Genomic DNA, 27,687 nt, shown 5'->3' on the forward strand with positions numbered 1-27,687 from the left:
ATGCTCAGGGCGGACTTGTGCTACTTTGTTAAAGTACTTTAGGAAGCAGGTTTTATTTTACATGATCAACTGATACTGTTGCACACTTTTTCACTTTCCTTACGTGCTACTTACTGTATCTCAGTTTTCCTATTTTGCAAATACAGGCCTTAGTTTAACACAGTTTGCTTAAATATCTAAATTCAAAGTTTGTGACTAGCAATGCCTGCAACATTGCTTTTTAAGGTCAGTGCCTCTTTCAGCCTGATGGCGTCCAGCGTCATTTATTTCCTGGGGCAGGCAGCACTGGGTGAGGCATTTTCTCCGAGATATATATAAACACACTGAAAACGTCAACAAGCTAAAAATATGATGGCTCTCCTCTCTCCCCTCTTGAAAGCTGGTGACGTTCAGCGTTATTGTCGCGAATGAGTGGAATCCCAACTTGAAAGGCTCCTCTGAGGCTCCCTGGGTTCCTGAACCATCGTCTTTGGGGAGCAGGGGGCTCAGGTGGGCTCGCTGCTTGGCTTCCTGAACTGAACCCTGGGAAAATCGCCGTGCAAACATCTGCTTCATTCACTCCACCTCTGCCTGGGAGCGCATCACGGGGTGGGCTCGTATGGAAAATGTGGGTTGCTTCCACTCAGCTAGACAGCTTTATGCAGCTATAAACCTTTACTGCCGTATTAAGGTTCTGTTCAAAGGGTATGGATCCCGGATACTCATGGCCCAGCAGAACTGTTACTAATTGCTTATCTACTGCCTAGCTACCAGGGCTGGCGGCTTGAGCAACAATAATCCAGGAATGTGGCATCCTCCAACACTAGAACGTTCTTGTTCATGTAAGTGGCACGGCTTGTGTTTTTCAAACTTGAAGGAGCAGATTAGCACTGTTTGCTGTGTCCCCGTCACAGTGGGGCTGTGTCCCCAGGCCTAGTGTCCTGACAGAAGGCGTGTTGTTCCTTCTAAGGGGTCATTCCAACACTGGTCTCCAGGAGCGGGGGCGTCTTACAGGGAACGGCCTCTGCGTCTCAGGCAGGCTATGCTAGCACCTGGGTCCCAGGTTCAGGGTCGAGTGTTACAAGAGTGCCCGGAAGCGGACGAGCCTCGGACCAGGGATGAAGCCGCTGCCCGGGGCCAGGACCCGTGGTGTCCACAGCCCTGAATGGGGCGCGCCTTTCAGGAGCTGCATCGCCGTCCTGCCGAGGTTCTCCCGGCAGCGGTGCCTCTTCTGAGGGACGGTCCCCGGAGGCCCGGCCCCAGCTAGGCGATCCAAGGCAGGCACCTCATCTCACTGCAGCCTGCGTCCCGGTGGCGCTGGCCGGGTGGTGCTGTGCGGAGCTGCGGGGTTCACACCCAGGCTGAGGGAGTCAGAAGCCTCCCTGGTCCCCTCCAGCACACCGGCGTGAGCTGGCCCTTCTTTAACTTGGGAAGCCTGCTGTGTGCAGCAGGGGGACGTCTCCAGGAGGCCGCCTCTCTGTGAGCGCCGTCCCACGGCCTGGGCAGCTGGGGGCGGGGGTGGGCAGGCAGCCGCGGGGGTCGTCCAGGCTGGGGCCCCAGGCAGGAGATGCAGCCCGGCCTCCTGCTCTTTCCCCACAGACCAGCCCTGAACTGTCGTGATTTTAATTATTAAAGAAACGTGGACCCCACGGTACGAGTGACCACTAGCTTTAACCCGTGGGGAGGTTGTTAACTCGTCTCTAACGGGTGTGAGCATGTGGGCGGTGTTTGCCGTGGGGGGTGAGTTGTCCTGTGAGCTCGGCGAGGGCGTCCCCAGGGGCTGCCTCTGGTTTAGAGGGACGTGATGCGGCAATCAGCCCTCACAGGTCGGCTGGGCGCGAAGGGCGCGATTGGCAGGAGTGGCCCCGAGTGAAGAGCAGGCACGTGGACCCCAGGCCTGCCTTCTCCAGCCCCACCCCATTTCTCCTGACCCCGCCCCATGCTCCTCCTACTCCGTGTGCAGCTCCTGTGATGTCCGTCTGTCTTGCTCGTGATGGAGGGCGGGAGGACCGTGCTCTGGGTCTCCTGCCTGCTCCCCTCCCTGGACAGTAATGAAGACTTGCGTTCCCAGGGCCGGGGACCGGGGTTCAGCCCCTCGTCGGGGAAGCACCGGAATGAAGAGTTCACGTTCCACAACTGACACCTGGTGTGGCCACATAAGTGTCCTTTAAAAATAAAGAAGTAGAGAGGACCTGTGCTCTGTGACCTGAACACTGAGGGCAAGAAGGAGGGGACTTGGCTGCCAAGGAGACTGGGGCCTGGCCCAGCGTGCCCCCACCCCCACCCCGCTCCCCACTCCGTCTCCCCTCTCCTCGCTGGGTGCTAGGAGTACAGGTTTGGAAAGTTCGTATTTGGAAATAACCACTGGTGACTGAGACGCCTCCTCCCTGGCCCGGGAGACACGCGGAGCCTAGCCCGCCCTCCCCAGGGCAGACGTCAGCTCGGGGCTTTCTGTCTGGGTTGTTCCCATCCTGGCCGCAGCCTCGCTGGATTCCGAGGCTGCTCCCCACCTGTCAGGAGCCCGTCCCCAAGCTCGCAGGCCTATGTCCCAGCCTGGAGCTCCCGCCCTGAATGGGTGTCAGCAGGCCTGACTTCCCTTTCCCAGGCTGTGCGGGGACCGGTGGGTGGATGGGCGTGGGGAAGCCGGGCTTCGGAGCTCAGGCTCCATTTGGCGTCTCGGGGTGGGCACTTGGGAGGCTCGGGGCACGCGCCCGCTGAGAGGACGCCGGGAGAGGACCCTTGGCTGCGAGCAGGGCCTGGAGCCCTCCTGCCCTCCCCCATTTCTCCCCCACGGGCCGCTTCCAGAAAGCTGGGGCTGTTCCAGAACCTCCCACATGGGCTTGCACAAGCCCAGTGGTTTTGTAGGTACTGTCTTACTGGGGAAGAACTGAGCCCAGGAAGTTGACCAGCGTCCTTTAAGTCTGGGTTCTTTCAGAGCCGCCCGTTGCGGTTACTCCCTGGAAAATGATAGCACGGCGGTGCGGGGCTGCGATTCCAGTAATCGCTGCGAAATCCTTGAACACTGTCTCTTAAGGGGGAGTCTGTGCGTGTGTGTCTGATGGCACTCTGTGTATATGTGTCTGTGTGTGTGTGTCTGATGACTGTGTATTTAGAAGTAAACTCAAATCAGAATTGGGGCACAATTGGCCCCATCCTTATGACCCACAATTGAAGTTCCTAGAAGTATAGGATGAGTGTTTTTCTGAGGTTGGTACAAATGTACTGAAACCAAAACTCGGGAAGGTGTGGAAGCTCCTTGTCCTTTGACTGCTGGTAAAAGAAGTGCAGAAGGGCGTTTTCCAGGAGTAGTTCTGAGTGTGTATAAAACCAGGAAATACCTCTGTGACATTCGTAGTATTAATCCCCCCAACTGAGTCAGAGACACGGCTGGAACAGAGCCAGCATGCCCTGGCTGTCTTCAGAGGGCAGGGTTCTGACTGACCATGCCTGTCCTGGTCACGTGGAGGCCTGGTCACACGTGGTGCAGCAGGGTGTCCAAGCGGGAGACAGACCCCTGGGTTCAGACCCTGCCTCTGCTGCTTCCTGGGCCCGTCTCTCCAGCTCTTTGTGTTTCAGTATCTCTGTCTGTAAAGTGAACGCAGCAACAGTTCTCACCTCGTAGGACTCCAGCGAGCATTAGCCAGGCCGTGTCCAGTTCTCTAGACTGTGGATGTGTTTAAACGTGGGAAGCTGTGATGACACTGGTGGAGATGGTGTTAACAGGTGCTTGCCTCTGTGCTTTGCATCGTCACCCACCTCAGAGCACCCCAGAACAACCCCACAGCAGGCCACGTGCACAGAGCGAGTCTGTGACGACGTCCGTCACCTGAACTGAAGGGGGCGGGCGGGATTCTTACCAGGTCCCCCTGTGCTCTTGCCCTGCCGGCACTAAGGTTCAAAATCTCCTCCAGCACAGCAGAACCTCGAGCTAGCGGCCGTTTCAAGTGGGTTTAGTAACATATTCTTTCTGCTTTCTTGAGCCTTTGGAAGAAACATTTCTGGTCGGAAGCGAGATAACGTTTCCCCAGCTTCTTATTAGTAACTGGGAAACGGACCCCGCAAGCCTACCAAGCAAGTCAAGGTCGCCGTGGTTTGAGGAGTGGGGGTCCCAGTGAGTGCCGAGGAAAGGAAGACCTCAGGCTCCGCTTCTCAAGGTTTTTGCTCCTAAAGTAAGCGTTTGGATGGAGAACTCAGCAAGTGAATATTTTATGTTCATTATTTTTAATTGAAGTGAAGAGACACATCAGTGGGTTTTTATGTTGCTAAAAGAGCAAATATATATGGGAGTTCAGGAAACTAAATTTGCATGAAATTGGAAGGCCGTGCTTTGAGAAGTTAGTGCCCCAAGGAAACTTTCCGAAATAGCATCAAATTTGAAATCCTAAACACAACTTGATTGTTAGGAGCTCTGGGGGAGCTTTATAAACTTAGACGTTCCCAGGCCCCTTACCAGCTCACCAAATCATAATCTGCAGAAGTGAGGCTTGAGAATTTGTGTTTTTTAAAGTACTCCAAGTGATTCAAAATACACATGGTTAAAAAAAAAAAAAGTACAGTTTATAACCTGGACTAGCTTCATTTTTATATCCTCTTTTACAGAGCACTATCTTAATGAAAAATAACAAATGTTATACTTGACACAAGATGACCAGGGACCCCAGTTCTCTGTGGGCCTCAGGGGAAGTTTTCAGGTCCCCACGCGGCAGGGGTCCACCGTGCCCAGCTTCTGAGGCCTTCTGGGGAGACGTGTGCATACAGCCTTCCTCGTAACTCGGAGGGGAACACCTCCCAACTGAGCTCTTGGCTCTGGTTATGCTTTCTCTTTGCTGCACAGCTCTCGCTGGCTCAGGGAGGACAGAAGGGCACGAGCCCGGCCCTGCCCTCCTCCTGCCCTGGCTCCACTGCTCACTGTAAATGCAGCTGATGTATTTATCATGAACTATCAGCATTCATATCAGTGTTTCTTCGGGATCACATTGCTGGTGTTTCCTGCATATCTTTAGAGCAAAGAGCTGTTTAAATTGGTTGTAATATTCACAAGATGAAAGTGAAAAAGCTGGCTTGACACTGAACATAAGTTCATGGCATCTGGTCCCATCACTTCGTGGCAGATAGATGGGGAAAGTGGAAAGAGTGACAGATTTTCTTTTCCTGGGCTCCGAAATCGCCATAGATGGTGCCTGCAGCCATGAAATTGAAAGACACTTGCTCCTTGTAAGAAAGCGATGACAAACCTGGACATATTAAAAAGCAGAGACATCACTTTGCTGACAAAAGTCTGTCTGGTCAAAGCTATCGCATCCTCTGTCGTCCCCTTCTCCCCCCGCCTTCAGTCTTTCCCAGTATCAGGGTCTTTTCCAATGAGTCAGTTCTTCACATCAGGTGGCCAAAGTATTGGACAACAGAGGAGGAGATGGTTGGTTGGCATCACCAGCTTGATGGACATGAGTTTGAGGAAGCTCTGGGAGTTGGTGATGAACAGGGAAGTCTGGCATGCTGCGGCCCATGGGGTCACAAAGAGTCAGACACAACTGAGTGACTGAACTGAGTCAAAGCCATGGTTTTTCCAGTGGTCATATATGATGTGCGAGTTGGGCCCATAAAGAAGGCTGAATGATAAAGAATTGATGCTTTTGAATTCTGTTGCTGGAGAAGACTCTTGAGAGTCCCTTGGACTGCAAGAAGATCCAACCAGTCCATCCTAAAGGAAATCAACCCTGACTATTCATTGGAAGGACTAATGCTGAAGGTGAAGCTCCAGTACTTTGGCCACCTGATGTGAAGAGCTGACTCACTGGAAAAGACCCTGATTCTGAGAAAGATTGAGCGCAGGAAGAGAAGGGGGCGACAGAGGGCTAGATGGTTAGATAGTGACACTGACTCACTGGACATGAATTTGAGCAAGCTCTGGGAGATGGTGAAGGACAGGGGAACCTGGATGCTGCAGTCCATGGGGTCACAAAGAGTCAGATTCAACTTAGTAACTGAACAGAAATTCAGAATACAGTTTGAGTGACTGTTAACACAGGTACATATGTATTTACAGTATCTTTATGTAGCCAAGCATTTCACATGGACTTTGTGTCTGCACATAATTATCTTCAACTTTTATTTGAATTCAAAGCTTGGTTCCTACTAATATTCCCATTTGTCACTTCATGGTTATTATCTTTAAGCCTGAAAGTTTTCTGCAGCTTTTAATTGTTCTCCAGTGAGGAAATATAGATCTTTCTAGTAGCTGATTTAAAAGATATAAATACAGAAAAAGAGACTGAGCCATTTGGAAGGTCACATTCCATATGGCCATGTGAGCAGTGAGCCCAGAATTATGTACGTCTGTGTAATTGTGTGCCCCATGGGCTTTTGGTGTAACTGAGAGTTCCCTAAAAAACAAAAGATGTCACAGCCTCAGAGTCTTGGTTAGCATATAAAAATCTTTATATAAAAATGCCTTCATGCAGCAAATTTATGATATTAGTCAATACCTTCAGTCTGGAATAGGACAGTTTTAGCTTCTTTTCAAAGATTTCAGAAGGCTCCAAATGAATTTTATGCCCTTAGGGTAAGCATGACAAATGTGTCCAGTATCTCCGCATGCAGGGGTCCGCTCACTAAATGTTGATACGTGTGGCTTTTAATCCGTCTATAAAACCATCTGGGCACCACTGTCAGCAGCCAGTGTGGGTAGGAGACTGTTGGTCACTGCTCATCCTCAGACAGCCTATCAACCCTCTTGTCTTGTGAAGTCAGACTGAGGCCAGCCTTCCCAAGGCTAGGGGACTTCCGGCAGCTGACCTCTGCTTCTGTCCTTGGCGTCCAGCCACCACAGTTGGCCACACCCATGGCTTCAGCCACCAAATCCCAAGCTCTCCATAAAGTGCCTCCATGAAACACCACAGTTTCCTTTCTGTGATTTTTGCTGATACAGAGGTGTCTGTGTCCACCCTGGTGTGTGCATGACCTCAGCAGTTTACGCAGAGTTGTGGTTTCCCGAGGTTTTATTTTTTCCCTCAATGAACTGATTCTTTAGAAGATATCTTAGACTGAGAAATGCTCAGAGTGCAGTGAAATAAGTATGAAGAAATAAGATCTAAATGTAATTATTCAGCTGTGAGAATCTCCATGGGTTTATTGCAGGAGAAAGAACTCAGTGGGCGTTGGCCATGGTCTGGAGGGAGTGACAGTAGATTCACCTCAAAGGTGTGGATAAGGCTCCCATAAAGAAGGGAATGCCATATTTTGTGGATTTTGTTCTTTTGTTTCATGTTCCTTCCGTTAAAACGTGTCCTCCTGGGATAATCACTCACTTCCTCACCCTTTATTTCGAGGAGTCCAGCTCCATCTCCTGTACATTTAAACCGGTTGCTCCCACACACAGGCAGGCACTTCCCATCACTGCACTTCTCACCGTCCTTGGGGGTCCCTTGTCCCCCTGGACCCCAGCATGCTGTCCCTCATGCTGAGCACAGACGTTTCTTCCTCTGTGGTCCTGCACCGTCACACTTGCTGTGCTTTAAAGTCTGGAGTATCTGGGAGAAGCTCTGAGACCTGAGACAGAGAGTTTGTGTGCATTTAGGATCACGAAGCCGGATGAGAGACCCAGGGTTGCAGGGCAGCGAGGGGAAGGACAGCAGCTGGGCTTTGAACTCCCTCTGGCCCCTCCTCAGTGTGCTCCGCCCCCCACCTGTGCAGGTGGGGCATCCCTGGGCTAGTGCAGAAGCGTCTGGGTCTCGTGGACTTGGCTACATTCACTGAACACGGACAAACTCCATATCCTTGGACATCTCAAGGGCAAACATCAAGTTTTCATCTCATAAGCTTCTGGAAAGAGGTCATTTATACATTTATAATTCCCCATGCTGATTCAGACCTACTTTAAAAGAACATAGGAATTTATGTTTATCTGAATTTATTTTAACTGTTCTGAAGGTAACTGGAACTCTTTGCTCTCCTTAACCCGTATCTACACCCAGAACAGCCCCGTAAGTTCCTGAAACCATTCTAGAGTAGAGAAGTGCGTCGCAGCTGCAGAGTCATGTTCCAAGACAGGTCCCAAGACTACCATGAACCACGGAATGTCTGGGAATGTAAAATGACTGAGGAAAGTGTGTGCCCAGAGGAAGCCTTAGGAAGCTGTTTATTAAGTCTGGAAAAGATCACTGTTGCGGTGAGTGTAGACAGAGAAGGGGATCGAGAACTAGCCCTGGAGCCACAAGGAGATGAAACATACAGGAGCCGAGGAGGCACTGAGAAGTGACAGCCTCCCGCGGGGCTCAGCAGGGGAGTAGAAGGAAATGATCAGATGACAGTGTCCCAGAACTGAAGTATCTGAATGTTGGGATTGCAAAAGCTTTGTGAGTGTCCAGCCCAGTGAATGAACAAAGCCCCACACCAAAGGCCACTACTGTGGAATTTCAACATTGGGTTTAAAGAGAAGTTCCTAAAAGTTCTAAGAGGGAAAACAAGTTTCTTAAAAATGACCCAGAGTAAAAAGCAGGAGTGAAAATGCCGTTGTATGATGTTCCAACAAAAAATGAGAAGCCAAAGAAGAAAAGCCTTCTCAATTTTGGAAATGATCTTCAACATGAGATTCTAAACCTGTATGAAATATTATAGGCATTTTCAAGCATGCATCATTTTAAAAGACATTGTCCTCCATGTACTTTTCTGAGAAAGATACGGGAGAGTAGGCTCCACCAAAACAATGAGGTAAATCAACAAAGACGAAGGCAGAGGGTTCAGGAGGCAGGGATACAGCACAGACACGGGGGGAGGGCGTTCTGGGGGTGATGGCCGAGGAGCCAGGAAGGCAGCTGCGGGTTGAGAGCAAGGTCAGTGACTGAAGGTGGAGGTTTCGGAAGGCATGTCACCCGGAGAGAAATGGAAATGAGCCAGGAAGCACACTGAAAGGCCTGGGGCACGGAGAGCCGGAGGCGTGAGAAAACTTGGAAACACAGCAAAGCTAAGCAAACTCAGAAAGCCTGACGGTTACTGAGGATATTAGACTGGGGGAGGGGCTTTGCAGAAAGCCCGACAGTTACTAAGGATATTAGACTGGGGGAGGGGCTTTGCAGAAGCTGAAATTTGATCCACTAGCTGACTGAGGAGTAGAACATTTCTTTAGAAATTAATACTGGCTACTATGGTAATTGCTGGGAGAAATATCAACAATGCAGATGACATTATCACATATACAGATGACACCACCCTAATGGCAGAAAGTGAAGAGGAGCTAAAGAGCCTCTTGATGAGGGTGAAAGAGGAGAGTGAAAAAGCTGACTTAAAACTCAACATTCAAAAAACTAAGATCATGGCATCCAGTCCCATCACTTCATGACAAATAGATGGGAGAAAGAGGAAACAGTGGCAGACTTTATTCTCCTGGTGAGCTACAGTCCATGGGACCCCAAAGAGCTGGACACGACTTAGCAACTCAGCAGCAACAACAACTATGATATGAATTTAACCAAAAATTGAGGGGTAACGTAGATAAAAAGTAGGATAAAAAGGTGTGTAGTGCTAAAAATCCCCTATTGCTATACTAGACAACATTTTAAGGCCTAAAGTGGATTAATCAGGTGATAAAAGAATAAACACACATAATTTAGCAAATGGTTATAAATATTAAAAGGGGCCCTAGAGGATCTGACAAGTTGGGAGGAGCAGGGAACAAGGGGATTGATTTTTTGTTATGAGTCTCTGAACACTTTATAATCTCTTATATTTTTGACATGTCATATTTTGGTTAGTTTAAAAATTAATTTTGAAATAAATATAACTTGATCATATGTTGTACACAGCACTAAAGTTTAAAAATATATTCAGTTTTCATCTTTACTTAATAAGCCCGAATCCACCCTACATTCTAGGAACTGGAAGGAAGGCTTCTGCTGTTGTTTTTAATTGTGATATAATCCGTCTATAACATTGTGTTTGTTTCAGGGGTACAACATAATGATTTGACGTTTGCATGTCTTGCAGAATGATTGCACTAATTCTAGTTCGCAGCCATCACAAGGCACAGTTACAGTTCGTTTCTTGCGATGAGGACTTTTTAAGATCTATCTTAACAACTTTCAAGTATACAGTGCAGCATTATAAACTAGCGTTAGCATGTGTGCTGTGCTTATTAGCTCAGTCGTGTCTGACTCTCCGTGACCCCTTGGACTGTAACCCACCAGGCTCCTCTGTCCATGGGATTTCCCAGGCAAGAATACCGGAGCTGGTTGCCATTTTCTTCTCTAGGGGATCTTCCCGACCCAGGAGTGAAACCTGCGTCTCCTGCGTCTCCTTCGGGGATTCTTTACCATTATTGCCACCTGGGAAGCTCATAGTATAGTTAGAAGAGTAAGATGTTAGTTCCACTTACGGGGAAAGAAGCATATAGTTTCTTGTTGCTGACACACGTCACCAACTTGGTCATCGATAAGAGCTCCGTGTGGACTGGATCGTGTCCTCCTGCGTGTAGTGAGGTTTGGATGTGGGCCGTTGGGAGGTAACTGGATTTGGAGAAGGTCGTGAGGTGGGGCTCTTTCAATGGGGTCAGGAAAAGAAGTGGGAAGGTGGCCATTTGCAAGCCAGGGGGCGAGCTGCTGACCACACTGTGACCTCAGCCTCTAGAATGAAAATCACGTCTGTTGTTGAACTCTGAGCGGGGGATTTTGTGCAGGCCAGGCAGACGGAGAAAACAGGAGCGCATTTATCATCTGATCATTCAGGTCCGAGTCTGGACGGGTCACACAGGCTGCTGTCATGGAGTCCTCCTCCTGGCGGCTCTGGGGGCTCGGATCCCACAGGCTGCGGTCACGGGGTCTGCCTCCTGGCGGCTCTGAGGGCTCGGGTCCCACAGGCTACAGTCACGGGGTCCACCTCCTGGCAGCTCTGGGGGCTCGGGTCCCACAGGCTACGGTCATGGAGTCCACCTCCTGGCGGCTCTGGGGGCTCGGGTCCCACAGGCTGCGGTCATGGAGTCCACCTCCTGGCGGCTCTGGGGGCTCGGGTCACACAGGCTGCGGTCACGGGGTCCACCTCCTGGCAGCTCTGGGGGCTCGGGTCCCACAGGCTGCAGTCATGGAGTCCACCTCCTGGCGGCTCTGGGGGCTCGGGTCCCACAGGCTGCGGTCATGGAGTCTGCCTCCTGGCGCTCTGGGGGCCTGCACCCGCCTTCCCCAGCTCCTAGGCTCACCTGCACCCCTCGGCCTGCGGCCCCGCGCACACTCACGCCACGCCACGCCCCCTCTGCCTCCTCAGGCCCCACCCCCATGCTCTCGTGCACTCACACTGGTCACTGGGTTCCTCAGTAACCAGGACAGCCTCCCGCTTCAGGGCCCTAACCTTCATCCGCGTCACTTGAGCTGACTCAGGGCATGTGCTCACGGGTTAGAGGACTGGGGCGTGGACCTCTTCGGGGACCAGTGTTCAGCTACCACGAGGGCAAGGGAACCGGCAGGTGTGAGTAGACAGACCTCCTTATACTTCATCCCCAAGTATCGGGGCTGTTGTCAGCAAAATCACATTTGTTTAAAACACGTGTTACTGGTTATATTCGAATATAGAGGAAAACTTAAATTTCAGTTTTAACTATAACTATACAGAACCTTGATCCTTTGGAAAATAAATAAATTTCATACATAAATCTTTCTCATCTCCATTAAAACAGGTAAAGAAGTCAGTGGCAGTTGCCTGTTGGATGCTTGTGTCAAAAAGCTGAGCTTAAAATCTGTCTCTGCCTCTTTTCGCCTGAGTTGGGACCAGTCACTAAATCTCTCTAAATCTCAGCTTCCTCGTCTGTGCAACAGAAAGACCCGGAGTCTCCACCCTACCGGGCTGTTGCCAGGCTGTGCCTGGCGCTCTGAGGACACTCGGAGACCATGCATGGGCTCTTACTGTGATTATTCATAGGAAGTTTAGGGGCTTGTCTCACATCCCCCAAACCCTGAGGGATCATTCCTGAGCCGTTGGGCTGGAGTGACGCCGTTTCTGTCTGGATTTGTCGACAAGTATTAGGATTGGTAAGGCTGCTCATGGAAGGAGTGAGGGAGGAACATTTCATGACACACGATAAGAACTTCAACAGCATTAAATGCAAAGTCATGTATTTGAGGACCAAAAAAAGTATCTTTATGGATACAAGTTGGGGAAAAATAAGAAAACATATCAGAGTGAGTAAAAAATTATTTTGATTATAGGAGCAGAAATATGATGCTACTTGAACAGGAGTGAGGCCGTGCGCCTCTTTTAAATGTGAGCTGAGGGTAGCCGTGTCACCACAGCGAGCTGTGCCGAGGATATCCTGCCGCCCACTTACATGTACACTGTACAACAGAGGATTGACGTTGTTTCTCCCTCATTCCTGGAATGAAGGCTATAAACGCTTGGGACTTCCCAAGTGCAGGAGCATTTGGTCCGTTGCGGTGGGCTACGCCAGCATGAGCACTGGGGCTGGCCATGCTGAAAGACCACCCGTGGGGTTTGGGGGCGGGGGCTCTGAGCCGTAGGAGGAGCCCACCTCCTGGCCTCTGCGGAGGAGGGCGCTGGAGGTCAAGCTCAGCTGTGTAGCCAAGAATTCAGTCCATCAGGTGCGCAGGGACCCCCGGCCCTAACTGTGTGCCCAGGCTCCCCAGCGCCGATGGCACTGACTGTGCGCACGCGTGGGAGGGTCTGTGTCTGGGGATGCGGGGCTCCAAGTGTGGCCCCCGGGGTCCCTTGTGAGTCCCTGCGCTTGCCTAGTCCAGGGGCGTCCCTACAGGCACTTCAGCCTGCCCGCTCCCCTCCCCTGACTGTGGCCCTGGTGGCCACCTGGCCCCTGCCCCTGACTGTGGCTCCTCCCCTCCTGCCTTTGCCGGCTGGCCCACCTCCTCTTGGTGCCTGCTCTGTTGTTGCTCAGTGGCTCAGTCGTGTCCGACTCTTTGCGACCCCATGGACTGCAGCATGCCAGGCTTCCCTGTCCTTCACCATCTCCTAGAGTTTGTTCAAACTCATGTCCATTGAGTTGGTGATGCCATCCAATCACCTCATCTTCTGTCATCTCCTCTCCTCCTGCCTTCAATCTTTCCCAACATCAGGGTCTTCTCCAGTGAGTCAGTTCTTTGCATCAGGTGGCCAAAGTATTGGAGGTTCAGCTTCAGCATCAGTCCTTCCAATGAATATTCAGGATTGATTTCCTCTAGGATTGCCTGTCCTAATCTCTGGGTGTTAATATTCCAGTGTGATATATCGGTGACTGAGTCCGGCAAAGTGTAAGGATCTGCCAAGGTCGCAGGCTAGTGGGCAGGGCGGGGCTCTGGGGGTGCAGGGGGGTGTGTCTCAGTCCTGGGCACGCCCTGCTCTTACACCTGAGCATCAGCACCAAAGCCTCAGTCACCAGGCCTAAAGAAGTGCGAGTCCTACAAGAAATAGTCCCGACTTGTGAAACTGACTTCACATTTTATTTCTACCGTAAGGTCTAGATTCTCTCTTTGGTATCTCAGGAATATATTTGCACCTTCACCACATAAAAACTATTTCAGGCATCTGGGGCTTCTTCTCCTGCCTTTTTTAATATTTGGGTCTAGAGACTTTACATGTTAATTTTGATGCAAAAGATAGAATTAAGCCAATTAATGTTGATTTAAAAAAAAAAAAAAAACACAAATCTACAAGAGCATCTCAGGAACTGTTTCCCCCTCACTGTAAGCGGCGTTCCTTCAGAGGCAGCCAGGCCTGAGCGCGGACTGTGAGCAGGGCCCCTGGTGTGTGGAGATGGACTTATCACATGGTTAGCAGCTGGGTTACGTGGGGCCTCATTAAATAAAGCAGCAGAGGCAGCTGCCTCCCGCCGACACACACCCGGAGGTACAGTACCTGCGTCTTTCCAGTTCTAGCTCGTCTTTCTTACTTTGTTTTATGTCTCTCTCATTTTTCCGACTGTTTTTGACATTTTCTGACCTCACAGTACTTTTATTATTATTTTTATTGCTACTATAACAATGATAACTTAAGGGTCTGATTTATATGATGGCAACTTAGCCAAGGGGGAGATTAAGGCAGACCCGAAAAAGCATGCCGTAAATGTTTGAATCCATCAGCCTTTCATTTTTATTAAGTGGGAAACTTTGGTTTTGACACACTTGAGTTTGGAGGGTGCTGAGTGGCTGCAGGGCGGTGTCTGCTGGACGGGCGGCCCTGGGTCCCTGAGGCCGTCCTACATGACGCTGTTCACTCGCTTCCTCCTTTTCTCTTGGAGCACTCGGTAGGCATTGCTTTGTTTCTCTTTCTTCCTGAAGTAAGTATGATTTTCAGAATGATCAAAAAGCCACAAATTGTGGGCAGAGTTCCTTCACTGTGGTGACTTTGACGTGTAACTGTCTTGTTTGGGAGGGGCCAGGCCTTGTGCACCCCCAGCAGAGCCAGCCCTCCCAGGGGGCGTGGAAAATGGCCTTGGGGGACGCCTAGCCCCTGGTGCACCCATCCCCCCGTGCCCCCACCCCCCTCCGGTGCCCCCACCTCCCCCACCCCAGTGCGCCCATCACCCCCCCATGGCCCCCGTGCCCCCCCTCGTGCACCCATCCCCCCAGTGAGCCCATCCCCCTAGAACAGGGCTGGTCTGACCTGAAATTGTTGTAAATGTAAATTGGACACAAAATTTCCAAGGGCAAAAAGCAGAACATAGCATATCTCAACAACTGTTTATATGAATTGCAAGTCAAGATAATAATGCTTTGGATATATTAGATTAAGTAATGTATCATTGTGTGTGAAAGTCACTCAGTCATGTCCGACTCTTTGCTTCCCCATGGACTGTAGCCTGACAGCCTCCTCTGTATGGATGTGACATTTGGACCATAAAGAAGGCTGAGTGCGAAAGAATTGATGCTTTTGAACTGTGGTGTTGGATAAGACTCTTGAGAGTCCCTTGGACTGCAAGGAGATCCAACCAGTCCATCCTAAAGGAAATCAACCCTGAATACTCATTGGAAGGACTGATGCTGAAGCTGAAGCTCCAATACTTTGGCCACCTGATGGAAAGAAGTGACTCATTGGAAAACACCCTGATGCTGGGAAAGATTGGAGGGGAGGAGAAGGGGACAACAGAGGATGAGATGGTTGGATGGCATCACTGACTGGATGGACATGAGTTTGAGTACACTCCGGAAGATGGTGAAGGACAGGGAAGCCTGACGTGCTGCAGTTCATGGGTCTCAAAGACCCAGACATGACCTAGCTGAACAAACTCCGGAAGATGGTGAAGGACAGGGAAGCCTGACGTGCTGCAGTTCATGGGTCTCAAAGACCCAGACATGACCTAGCTGAACAACACCTGTGATATGTTGTTAGAAACCTTTTCACCTATTTCTCCCTTTTTACTGATGCTGCGGAACATTTAGAGGCCTCGGCGGGGACACTGCGTCTCTGGCACACAGGGCCGTCCTGCGACCTCGTCATCACCTGTGTGTCAGCAGCGCGTGCCCTGGGCCCGGGCCTGGGGGCATCACAGGGCCCTGTGTGCGTGTCCCCTGTGGGCACCGCCGCACAGTGACAGCCAGCTCTTCTCCGAATGAGGTGTTACCACATTGTTCGAACTTGAGACGAAGCGTCTCTGACTGTCCTTTTCCCGTACTGCCCTTCAGCAATGAGACAGTTCCATCAAACATCAGCAGGGCATCCGGTTGCCATGGTCATGGTTAAGTGCCTCTCTTCAAGGAGTGAGGCCTAATGATGCAGCCTGTTACATCCCAGAAAATATCAGGACTTTCATCAGATTAAATTGTTTTTCTTGTTACATGTTAGAATTTCCCTTAACCAAGCATCTCTATAGATCTTTTTTTATTCTTTTATATACTTCATGCTGAAGTTTATTACAAGTACAAATAAAAACATGTTTCTAATCCTGTTTTTCAACGATAAACCATCTGGATTTGTTATGGCTGAAGAACTTCATGAATTGCATTCCTAACCCTGTTTGGCTCATATCAGTCTCTGATGAAAAATAATAAGTCAACTTCTTAGGATTTGCGGATATTCTTGGAGCTTTGCAGCACGTTTTTATTTTGATCCTTGCCATGTTTATGCTTTATTAGAAGAAAAACTTACGCTGCAACACATATTATTTCTGTATCAAAGGTACTCTGGAAAGCTCTTGCTTCCTGCATATTTTCTGAATGGTGATGCTTAAAGTCTTTAAACATCATTTTAAAGATAATCACACCATTTTAATCTGTGAGTTGCCATGATCCGTTATTCAGATCTGAAAGCGTAACTGTGACGGGGCAGAGAAGGACGTCGGTTTGTTTCACGTTGCAATGCAGAGGAAACGAAGCTGCCCTGTGGTCGGTCACATCCTAAAGCAATAGGAGCCCAGCCCTGCAGAGGCGCTGAAGAGCGTTTTTATTCTTTCCTGCAGCGGAGGTGGCAGAGGGTCCCGGTCCCGTGACAGAGCTGGCGCCTGGGTCCAGAGGCGCCTCTCCCCCCACCCGCTGCCCTCTCGGTTCCAGACTGTGCTCTACACGTCACCTCCTCTGAGCACCCCCGCCCGCCTCTCCCTCTTCTGGACCAACGCTGGTCCCTGGGTCAGGCACTCCCGAGGTCACACAGACGCCGGGCATCCTTAGGCCCTGGGTCAGGCACTCCCGAGGTCACACAGACGCCGGGCATCCTTAGGCCCTGGGTCAGGCACTCCCGAGGTCACACAGACGCCGGGCATCCTTAGGCCCTGGGTCAGGCACTCCCGAGGTCACACAGACGCCGGGCATCCCTAGGCCGGGGAGGTCAGGGAGATCCGTGAAAACCTGCAAAGGAGCTTTTCTATTCTCTGCTTCATATCATTATGCCTAGATTTTTTTTAACTGGAAACATAAATAGCCCACCTGTAACATGCAAAACATAGATTCCGTTACAGCAGATTGAACTTCTGAATGTCTCACCGATGTCAAGGCCCTGACTACTGTTGAGAGGGTTTTGTGGTTTCTGTTTTTAGGACCAGCCCATCTGGCCTGACCACCTACCTAATTATCACAAATCCAGGCTGGCCAGAGACCCTGGGGAAGGGGCTTGACCACATGTTACCATCTTGCCTGTCGCTAAGCACCAGGGCCTGGTAGCCTCTTAGTGTGTGCGCAGCGCAGTGACGTGACTGAGCGAGCCGCATGGTGACACCACTTGTACTAACGTTTTCACGTTTCTCTTTTGCGTGTTTTCAGCGGTAATAGAATTGCTGCCTCTTAAGAGGCCAAAACTGCACTTATCCCAGCAGGACTGCCGCCACCTGTGAGACTCCGTGGTGCTTCTTGAGGATGGACACGCTGGCTCCACACGGCGTGTCCTTCGCCTCAGACCTGGTTGCGGACTTTGTATGCCAAAGGGCACGGAGGCTGTGCCTTCCCTTTGGGTCATTTGGACTCGGGGCTCCTGACCTCGGCGTTTAGTTCTCACTGACGTCTGGCAGGTCGGGCGCAGGGGTGCGGTGGGGAGAGGGGCGCCCTGGGGATGCACACATGCCCCCTGAAACGTCAGGGTCCAGTGTGGCTGCCCCGTGTGGCCTCAGTGGCCGGCCTTCCAGCAGGAGGGGCTGCTGGGGAGGCTGGGTGAGCAGCCCCGGTCCCGCCCCAGCCGGGCCAGCGTCCTCACTGCCCCGCCCTCCGCTTTCCGACTGGGGCCATAGCCCCCCTTCTGCAGGGCTGTCCTGGGAATGAGGTGAGCGGGGGCGTGTGCTTGGCGGCTGGCATGGGGTGGGCCTTTAGTAAGGTTGTTTTATAAATATTTCACTCCATTTTGATCCACATTGCAATTTTGCCCGCATTCATGGCCTCCTACCAGTTCCTAATATCTCTCTTTGCCAGACAGAGTTCACATTCGTGAGTCTGGGACTCAGACGTTCAGCCACAAGCCCATCTTCCTGTGGGTGGTACTGCCTGGCTTTTCGTGACAGTCCATTTGCTCTAGATTCAGGTTTTATTGGTCCTGACACAGACCTTGAAGGAGATTATTACAAGATTAAGGCTTGGAGCATTCTTCAGCCTCTGGTGAGGTAAAAACTGCCTCCTTGTCCAGATCAGGATAACAAAGCGTGAACTGATCCTGATTATGCTTGGTTCTGTGCGTCCAGAAACAGTGACCCTTAGAACACGCTTAGGTGTCCTTAGAACACGCTTAGGTGTGGGTGTTTTGTTTTTCCTTCTTGTTCTTTTAATACATGTAACTAGGTCTTTTGCTAGAAATCTCTTCGGGGCTAAGCTGGAGTAAGAAAGTAAATGCAAGAGTTGGACCCAGTTCTGTGAGCCTGGACTCCACCAGGCCAAATTCCCCTTCCTTCCACGCAGTTTCAATAGAGTTCCATTGAATTAATTTTACTCGTAATAAAGTCGGCTGTATTTCAGGCCTGCAGCCCTGGGGCCTTCTGATCCAAGCACAACAGCCTGTGCTGTGCCGCTGTTGACCTTGGCAGCGAGGGGTGGGGATGGGATCGTGTTTGAAGTTGGCCCCTTCCACTCCGCTCATCAATATTTCTGGACAGCTGGGATTCTCTGAAAATCAACTTTTGCCAAAAAAAAAAAGTTGGTTTGAGAGGATTGTGCTACTTCTAAATTATTATTCCTACAATACTATAAAATTGTAAAAGGCTCCATAACCATTAAGAGTATTGGAAGCTGGTGACTCGTCTTTCAGGGCTGAGTGTGGAGGAGAGGCCGCTGTGGCCAGCAGGTCCCTTCCGGGGCCTTCCGCAGCAGGCTGTGTTCCCTGAGCCGTTGGGGTGGCTGCGTCTCACACGGTGGCCCCGGGCCGGGGACAGCAGGGAACGGGGATGGGGCTGCTCGGACACCACAGAGGGACCTGAACACACCCTGCTGCCCCGGGGTGTCCCGCGTCCCCCACAGAGCCGGGCTTCCCACCCGGGGCCAGGCTGCCAAGTCTGGGGGTCTGACCGTGCCGGTAGGCGTGTCTGAAAGGGAAGCCCTCTTCCCGCAGGTGGCTCCTTAGACGCAGGTTGTGGGTAGTGAGATCTGAATGAAGAAAAGCTGGTTTAGTTTTTAAAACCTGAAATGCGGTCTCTTGATTGGATGGTTTTAAATTATACACGAAGCGCATGCTGCTGCGTCATCACACGCGCAGGACATCTGACCGCCACGTGGACGTGGACTGGTGAGCCTCGGGGTCATCCATGGACTGAAATCTCGGGGTGCCAGTCAGCACCCCAGTGAGCAAGGAGCGTGCCCCCAACATGGAATAAGGCAGGACAGCAGGGCGGGTCCTTGCTGGGCCTCCCGTCGCTCAGGTGCTGCAGCTGCTGTTGTGACGTGTGACCTGGGGGCCTGGGAAAGTGACTGCCAGCCGAGCTGGCCCTCGCAGGAGAGGACGAGGCAGAGAGATGGGAGGCTGCCCGCTGCTGCGTCTGGAATCCAGCAGGAGGGTGGAGAGCCGCCTCAGCCCCACAGGCTGCAGACAGGAGGCAGGCTGGGCACTCTAGGGGAGACGGCTCAGCTCCTGGTTCCCTGGGAGGGGGCAGTTTCTGAGTGTTACCCAAGATCGGGGTCAGGGGGCCACGGGCCTTTCTGCCCCACCCCAAGCCAGTGCAGACGCCCCCAGGGAGCTTGGGACTGGAGGCAGGTATGGCCGCTGTGGGTCCCGTCCACGGGTCCCCCAGGCTGAGTGCTGACACTGGACCCTCACGAGACCGCAGGGCCACCCCAGATCTCCTCCTCACCCCAGATCTCCTCCTCATTGTATGGACAGGACCCTGGGCCCCCGAGGGGAAGGGACTCGCCTAGGGTCCCAAATTCCAGGGGGCAGGAGCGATTATTTAGAAACAAAGCTCTTTCTCCTGTCCTCAGAGGCGGGCCCAGAAAGTTCTTTTCCACCCATGTCAGCGCCTGCAGGGACGTGTTCAGCCGTCCTCTCCTTCTCTGGGTCTGTCAGGCTCTGCGGGGGTGGGCGGTGTGCGGCTCGGCCCTTCGGGGAGAAGTTCCTCAGGAGTGGACCTCGGAGCTGGAGTCAGCAGGGCAGAGGCTCCAGTCAGCCTGGCCCCCGTGACCGGGTGAAGCTTCTTCCCTCTGTCGCCTTGCGGGGCGCGGGACCAGCTGCCTGGGCTGGCGTTGACAGCGGCTCTTCCGTGGGGCAGGGGTGTCTCCGGGACACCTGCCACCACATGACACCGTCCCCATGGACTGGACAGCACCCCAAGACCGCCAAGTGCCCTGTCTCTCCTGGAAGTCGTGGCTGGGTCCCAGGTTTCTTCCCAGTCCTGGGCTTCCCAGATAGCTCCTGGCTCGTCAGGCCCCCTCAGAAGGGCTCGGGGAAAGAGGGTCCGGCCCACAGACAGGCGGACGCGCCCGGAGGCAGCTCCAGAACAGGGCTTGGCTGGGGGGAGGGGGCGTGAGGGTCGCAGTGTGGGGAGGGGGTCGGGGGGAAGGGGGTCTGGGTGGAGAGGGGGCCTGGGTGGGGAGGGGGTCTGGGTGGGGAGGCCAGTGTAGGGGCTGCAGTGTGAGGAGGGGGTCTGGGAGGGGTCCTGGGTGGGGAGGGGGCCTGGGTGGGGAGGAGGTCTGGGTGGGAAGGGGGTGGGATCTGGGTGGGGAGGGGGCCGCAGGGTGGGGAGGGGCGCTGAGCAGGGGACACCTCGCCTGAGGTTTCCCGTCACTGGCATCACACATCTGGACTGAAGGGCTCCAGGCCGAGGCTGCCAGGGACGCCGGGCGGAGGAGGGCTGCCTGGCCGTGAGCAGTGCCACCTGGTCAGGGAGCGGCCTGGGCGGCCGTGGCAGCCCCGCCCGGAGGGCCAGGCTGCAGGAGGAAACCTGAACTGGGAGGGCAGGGGGTGCTGGGTTGGAAAAACACTCTCAGGCGTTTTCTGCCTCAGAGGAAGAAAGGAACGAGAGCGTCTGAGAGGCCGGGCCCTGCGGCGGCGAGGGTGCAAGCCTGGCCCACACCGGTCCGGCCGCAGCCGCGCGCGGGGCTGAAGTGCGGACGTCAGCAGGCTTTTTCCTGGCTGGCAGGAAGGGAAAGTTCCCTCCAGTGACAGACAGAAGTAATGGATCTGGGGCACGCCACGGCCTTGGGAGGTTACGGTGAAAATTAATGGAGGCCACGTTTACTAATGTTGCTCTAATCCTGCAGTTCGGGGCATTGAGCTGAGTTTCTGCTTTATGGCCTGTTTTACAAACTAACCTATTTGAGATGCTGGAACAGCCAGGCTGCAGTGAGTTCCAGGTCAGGAAGCGTGCCCCTCCCCTTGGAATCCAGCGCCCTGGCCGCTGGGTGCTGGCCGCCCAGCCCTGCCCGCTGCCCCAGGGCCCGCACGGCGGCCCGTTTATCTTCCAGGTGTTACAGTCGCGGGCCGGGCCACTGCTCCATCACGCTAAACGGGCAATTATCTACCTTGTCACTTCTGCCTCTGCTCTTTTGACCCAGGGGTCACAGGGGCCCGGCTGTAACTGAATCCAGCAGAATACTCCCTTACCTGTCGTATAAATAGTCGTCCTGGCAAAATGGGGCCCGCGGGGCCTTTCGGGAGGTGTTGAGAGGCCGGTCTTGAGCCTTTATTCGCCCTGTAAGGAATGCAGTGCTGTTTTGGCACTCTATCAAAATCAAACAAAGCTCCATTTTTCAGCTTCTTTTTCTAAAGCGTGCGCCCCTGAGCTCACAAATGCTCCTTTGTGGCCCTCGTTACTGAAATTTCCATGCAGCCCTTCCATCTGTTAGCTGTGTTTACCACTATTTCTAGGGAAAGAATTCAGCGTTTCACCTTTATTTGGGGTGTAAGGTCATAAAACGGTCTGGATTATTTCAGCTATATTTATACCAAACCTAATATTGCTTCTTTAACAGGTTTAAAGCTTTTAACTCCCAGGTTCGTTATTCACGGTGAGCTGCCTGAAGAGACCAGCCGTGTTTTAAATGAGGAAGGCGTTCTGCGCCCTCTTGCTGTCTGTGCTCCCCGCTCCCCGAGAGCGTGCTCGCTGTGACCTCCACCCGGGGCACCTCCACCTCCGCCCCAGCGCCCCCTCCACGCAGGGCTGCCGACAGCACGCCGCGTTCCGGGAGCACACACGTGCTCCCTGAGTCCCCTTTTTGTAGAAATAGTCACGTTACTGTGACCTCAGAAAAGGCCTAAGGCTACGGGTGTAGCGCCCACTGGTGAGGTGAGGCCTCTGGGACAGAGCTGATCCCTGCGCGTATCGGCGGGTGTGCATACGTATGTCTGTGCACGTGTGCACGCGTGTGTATGTGTAGATGTGCGTACGTGTGTATGTAAATTTCCCAAAACTTGGCAACTTCAACTTCAGTTTTCAGCAGTAAGTTTGGAGCTGTGTCAAAAAGACATATAACAATAATATAAAATAAAAATGCACGCAGGTGATTTTTCCGCCTAGAATTGCCACATCGGTACTTTTGATGTTGCCCCATTTCCCCGGCAGCCTCAGCTATAGGAATCAGGTGGAGAGGTGGGCAGACAGCAGGCCATCAGGGTCCTACATTGTTAGCCTAGGACATTCTGATCTCACTTCTGCCTTCACGTAGGAGCGGAGCAGGCTGTGCAGATGCGCCATGAGGGACGGGGATGTGGGCAGTGACACGGGCCCTGGTGGGCACTCACAGCGGGGGTGTGGACAGACACGGGCCCTGGCGGGCACTCACAGGGGTCGTGGGCAGACACAGAGCCTGGCGGGCGCTCACGGGGGACGTGGGCAGACAGGGGCCCTGGCGGGCGCTCTCGGTGGGTGTGGGCAGACACGGGCCCTGGCGGGCGCTCACGGGAGTCATGGGCAGACACGGGGCCTGGTGGGCACTCACGGGCCCTGGTGGGTGCTCACAGAGGATGTGGACAGTGACACGGGCCCTGGCGGGCGCTCACGGGGGGCTGTGGGCAGACACGGGGCCTGGCCGGCGCTCACGGGCGGTCTGGGCAGACACGGGGCCTGGTGGGTACTCAACAGTGACGGGCTTCGTTACCATCAGGCCGCCTGGTGAGGGGGGGGCCCGACTTGGTGTCTCAGCACTGCTTCACAGGGTAGTCGTCTGATACCTGCCCGGGGACCACCTGCTCATGTTCTGTGTGGCTGCTTCCCCTAGTCCCCGACCCATGAGTCCTTGCTGAAGAAGAGCATCTGTCTTCACCCTTTCCTGGATCATTTCCTGTGGTAACAGGCTCCCGGATGAGGGGAGGGGAGGTGGAAGTTGAGTCTCCACATAGAGAAGAACCAGAGTGACGCTCAGGGCACTTAGGTCAGCACAGCCTGTGACCCATCCGTCAGAGCTGGAGTCCGAGAGCTAGCTGACTCCGGTGAGAGCACAGCCACAGGCCACTCCCGAGAGCCAGGACCGAGACCGCTCAGCACCCCACAGGCCGAGAGGCCCCATGCGTGCAGCGGCACCTCAGACCTCAGTGGGCATCCTCCTGTTTTAACGAAAGGGGCTTACAGAAGGGCTGCCGCCGCCGTGTGACTCCGAGACTCGGGAAGCAGAGCGGTGGTGCTTCTCCCCGACCTCCCATGACCGTGTGACTCGGGAAGCAGAGCGGTGGTGCTTCTCCCCGGCCTCCCATGACCGTGAGACTCGGGAAGCAGAGCGGTGGTGCTTCTCCCTGGCCTCCCATGACCGTGTGACTCGGGAAGCAGAGCGGTGGTGCTTCTTCCCGGCCTCCCATGACCGGGTCTTGTTGGTCCTGACAAGTCGTCGAGTCCAGGTTGTGCCCAGTGGTCAGTTCACAGTTGGATGGAGCTTCTGGGCCTCTTTGTCCGGCCGTCCGCGTCCCCACCTGTCCCTGCTGTCCCAGGACCGAGTCGGCACAGAGGCCCGTGCGCGTCAGGGGGAGGAGGTGGGGAAGCACAGGCTGCGCCCCACAGCAGAGCTGCCGTGGCCTCCAGCCTCCCGGCATTTCACGATAAAGACAGAAGGGCTTCCCTGGTGGCACAAGTGGCAAACAGCCCGCCTGCCAGTGCAGGAGACATAAAAGTCACAGGTTCAAGCCCTGAGTCGGGAAGACCCCCTGGAGGAAGGAACGGCAGCCCACTCCAGTGTTCTTGCCTGGAGAATCCCATGGACAGAGGAGCCTGGCGGGCTACAGTCCATGGGGTCGCACAGAATCGGACATGACTGAAGTGACTTAGCTGCTGCTGCTGAGTCGCTTCAGTCGTGTCCGACTCTGTGCGACCGCATAGACGGCAGCCTACCAGGCTCCCCGTCCCTGGGATTCTCCAGGCAAGAACACTGGAGTGGGTTGCCATTTCCTTCTCCAATGCATGAGAGTGAAAAGTCAAACTGAAGTCACTCGGTCGTGTCCGACTCTTAGCGACCCCCTGGACTGCAGCCCACCAGGCTCCTCCGTCCATGGGATTTTACAGGCAAGAGTGCTGGAATGGGGTGCCATTGCTTTCTCCAGAAGTGACTTAGCATGTACGCATAAAGACAGAAAAGAGTAAAATTCGCTTTAGAAAGTTGAAGAACTTCGAAGAAAAAAATGCCAACCCTTAGAAACCCTTGAAAACTGTATCAGAGCATCTCTGTCTCCTGGAGACACCTTGACTCGTCAGCAACATGAGTTTCTAGAGGAAGCAATAATGGGCTGTTCCGTCCTCTCATCCCGGGCCACGGGCTGCTGCCTCCCCATCCCTGGTTCCTGCGCCGGCAGGGTGTCTGGCCGGTCCTGGGGACCCCATGTGCGCCGGCGTCACGTGGCGGTCCGGGGGCTCCTGAGCACTGGCGTCTCCCTGGCGGGGTTGCGGGGGTGTGCGTGTGCATGTCAGCAGAATTCACCTCCTCTCTTGACGGCTTGGGTCCCTGAGCTACTTTATTTATTTCCATAATCACAGTACGTGTTACAGACATTAATGTGGTAGTTGTCTCCAGAAGACCTGTCCTTCGGAAGAAGCCAGAGACGGATGGCCTCCGAATGGACATCCCCAGGACAGGCAGCCACCTGTCTGCTTCCTGAAACGCCATGCCCCTGACCCGGGCCCTGCCTTCAGCTCTGACGCCAGGGTCCCCGCCCGCGGTGGGGGACACGAAGGGCCTCCGTCGCATATGTGTGTGATCCTGTCTCAGCGGCTGGTTAAGATGTCTGTGGTGATTACGCAGGAGCACCCGCTTCTTCATAAGCACAACGCAGGCTTTGCAAGAAGCGTTTCCCTTTTCAGCGTGGGTCAAGTGCTTTCTGCCCTGACGGGAGTTGCTGGGCTTCCTGAGCTGACGCTCAGCACACGTGTTTTCAGTGTGAGCCGCTGGCTGAAATACCTTTGCTAGACTTCTGGGGCGGCAGCAGGACAGTGTGCGTGCCTGCACGTTCGCATGCAGTCACCACGGGGACATGCTGATGGGCCCTAATCCGCTTTAACAGCCTGGTGAGAGATGGCATTGCGCCTGGTGGGGCAGCGTCTGAAGGTGCTCTGCAGCCGCGGAGGGACCACCCTCGTAACTCATCCGCGCGCCTGCCCCTCCAGCTCGTGGGATCTAGCCGTTATCTCACGTCGGCTCGTCACCCGGCATCCTCCTTGTTGGCAGAAAGCCCTCGTGCCAGATGCTGAGCACCAGGGACGTGAGGGGGAGGGTGTGCCGTGACACCCGAGCGAAGAGGCAGACGCCGAACGGACAGCCTCTCTCCACCCCAGACGACACACGGGCCTGGATTCCTCAGTTCTGTGAGCGCAGAGCAGACCCCGGGAAGCCGCATGCTCCTATCTGTGACTCATGTATTTATAAGGCCTCACCTCCGATGTATCCAGAGCCTTTTGGAAATTTTGCAGGAAATAGTCACGGCCATGACTTTCTCCTCTCAGGAGTTCCTTTCATTAATCTGTATGTTCTTCTAGTGTTGGTTTTTGAGTGATTGTAGGCATTTCTGTGCTTTAAATTGAAGCCACTATTCAAAACAGTCTCATTTCTATTCTTCGTAAACATATCATGTCCAGTGGGTTGAGCTTTTGACCTGATCATGACTACTTGAACTCTTAGATACAGATAAACTGTTTGTGGATATGATACTTCAGAGGAACCACCTGCACCCTTTTATGTTAAAGTCTAAATCCCGTACTCTTGACGCTCTTGGAATAAGACGTAACACTTGACACTCTTGGAATAAGACGTAACTCTTGACGCTCTTGGAATAAGACGTAACAACCCCATGAAGTTTGTCTCCTGCACTCTCGAGAGGAACTGCCCGCTTGGAATTCGCACATCAGGGACTCTCCTGGTGGCCAGTGACCAAGACTCCACACTCCCAAAGAAAGGGCCCCAGGTTCAGTCCCTGGTCAGGGCAGCAGAGCCTGTGCTCCACAACTGAAAACACAAAACAGCGCAAGTGCTGCAGCTTAGACCTGGAGCAGCCACATAAATAAACACTAAAACACCTCACCAGTCAGACGTCATGAGCTGAGACCTGGGCCAGCCCCCAGCAGCACAAGCTGCTGACCACAGGCTCTCCGTCCACATCCGACCGCCCCGCGTGCAGGTCACTGTCCTGCCATGAAGCTGGGACGTTGTCGCCCAGCCAGCCGAGCGGCAGGCTGGGTCTGCATCTGCGCAGCTGTGCTTGTTGTGGTCTGGAGCCCCCAGAAGCCTTCTGTGAGATGGTTTTAGTGTAAACAGGGAGGAGGGGACACAGAGGATGAGACGGTTGGATGGCGTTACCAACTCGATGGACATAAGTCTGAGTAAACTCCGGGAGATTGTGAAGGACAGGGAAGCCTGGCGTGCTGCAGTTCACGGGGTCGCAAAGAGTCGGACAGGACTGAGCAACTGAACAATGGCGACAGAAAAAAGGGGTGCCAAGTCCGGCTCTGCGGAGCCCTCGACGTTGTGAGCCACAGAGGGCCTTTAACCATCATCTCCTTAAACGCATGGAATTCTAACAGGAATTATTACTTCATTAGATGCTAATACTGTCCAGGGGCCACCATCACTGTTGAGAAAGTCCTTCGCTAACCCAAGTAGCTTCTATTTTCTCTCAAAGGTGCACTTACCTTGGACCTGAAATAGCGGATCCTCAGTGCTTTCTGTGTAAAGTGTGGAGTCCTTGCTCTGTGTTCCTCCCTGAGCTCCCTCTCCCAGAGGGCAGCTGAGCCCCGCCCTTGGGCTTCACGCTCACAGGCAGGGGGCTGTGGTTCTGCCGTTTGCCAAGAAGGCCCAGCTAGTGATGGTCAGAGTGTTCTCCCGGGGTATCTTTACCTTACGTTTTGCTCTGGAACGTGCATCCCAGCTTAAACAGGATGAATATCAAACAGAAACATAGAAGCAATTTTTTCAATAAAACCCCCCTTCTAGAAACCAGTTGCTGACAAGCTGCATCTGCAGAGAAGTCGAGATGAAATAGAGAATATTTGCATCTTTTTATTTTCAGTTTTCTCTCCAGGATCACAATAATCTTTGGCTGGTTCTCCCCTCATCAGTCTTCCCCACAGTCACCAGCCTGTTTTCTAAGTTCTTACAAATGAACCCGGTGCCGGACAGCCCTTCAGGATGTGGGCCTGGGCGACCTCACCCATAGGGGCGCCTCCTGGGACCCCCCGTGAGGCCGCTGTCCTGGGTCTCTTCTAGAGCTGCTGCATTTTGAGAGCTAAACGTAGTCTAAAAAGCATTTATTAACCACCTCTGAGGACACAGTCCCAGTGCTCACACCCTGAGACCCTTCCTAGACCTCTTCAGTATCGGAAAGGCGTCTTCTCTTACTGCCCCGAAGACGCGAAAGCTTCTTTTCTCTCTGGTGGTGAGATGAAAGACCTGGGGGCAGTTACCGCCAGGCCTGCTC

At 53.3% G+C, this 27,687-nt stretch overlaps 1 protein-coding gene and 1 long non-coding RNA gene across 9 annotated transcripts in view; both read left to right on the plus strand.

Moving 5' to 3' along the window:
• The window catches only part of GMDS (GDP-mannose 4,6-dehydratase), a 434,715-nt gene that overhangs the window by 312,643 nt on the left and 94,385 nt on the right, over positions 1-27,687 (plus strand). The window lies entirely within an intron of this gene.
• Positions 9,815-22,324, plus strand: LOC147347869 (uncharacterized). Of its 2 annotated transcripts, none has more exons than XR_015152881.1 (2): positions 9,815-19,228; positions 21,774-22,324. It is a non-coding gene; the product is annotated as an uncharacterized LOC147347869 (long non-coding RNA). The 2 variants fall into 2 exon arrangements; XR_015152882.1 differs by having other exon boundaries at positions 9,815-19,095.

The sequence above is a fragment of the Bos grunniens genome, chromosome 23 (assembly GCF_055505025.1).
Source record: "Bos grunniens cultivar Pamir isolate PY7600 chromosome 23, Bosgru_T2T1.0, whole genome shotgun sequence".
Lineage (NCBI taxonomy): Eukaryota > Metazoa > Chordata > Mammalia > Artiodactyla > Bovidae > Bos > Bos grunniens.